Raw genomic sequence first — 652 nt, forward strand, 5'->3', positions numbered from 1 at the left:
AAACACTGTAAGTTTTAGACTTTCTCATGACTGTATCTGTAATTTAGTGACTACGGTAGAGTTATTCATAGTAGGCTTTTCATTTACAAATCACTGTGGAACCACAAGCCATTACAAAGCAAAACTCCTTCAGTGGAAACCGTGGAAGAAGATGGTCTTGGAAGCAAAAGTGACCTTAAATGACTTTGCCAATAAAACAAAGGTGTTTGGAGGGATTTTTGCACCGGTTGAATCATAAGACTATTTTATTTCAGGGTAAATAGGCAATAGCTTCATTGGATTTCAAATCTTATTTGTATTATTTAATCCCTGCTCTTGGAATTGAAGTAGAATACTTCTTAAGGATGTAAAGTTGTGTTAATAAACCAGCGTAAGGCCATGTTTGAAGAAGTGGTGGGTTTTGCACTTACATGACTTCAGTACATTTGTCAAAGCAAGTGTCGTTTGCTTAAACAAAATACGTCATGGGTTTTTTACATCAGAAACTATCTACTGGTCCATGAACTGCTAGGAAAATATGCCTCTACAGAATGCAAGTCTAATCTTTTAAAAGTAACCGATAAGAAGCACTTTAGAAAATGTTACTGCATATGGGTGTGGGTTTTTTTTTTTGTTGTTGTTTTTTGTTTTTTAACAAATACAGAGATAGCAA

This window comes from Meleagris gallopavo, chromosome 7 (assembly GCF_000146605.3).
Source record: "Meleagris gallopavo isolate NT-WF06-2002-E0010 breed Aviagen turkey brand Nicholas breeding stock chromosome 7, Turkey_5.1, whole genome shotgun sequence".
NCBI classification, from domain to species: Eukaryota; Metazoa; Chordata; class Aves; order Galliformes; family Phasianidae; genus Meleagris; species Meleagris gallopavo.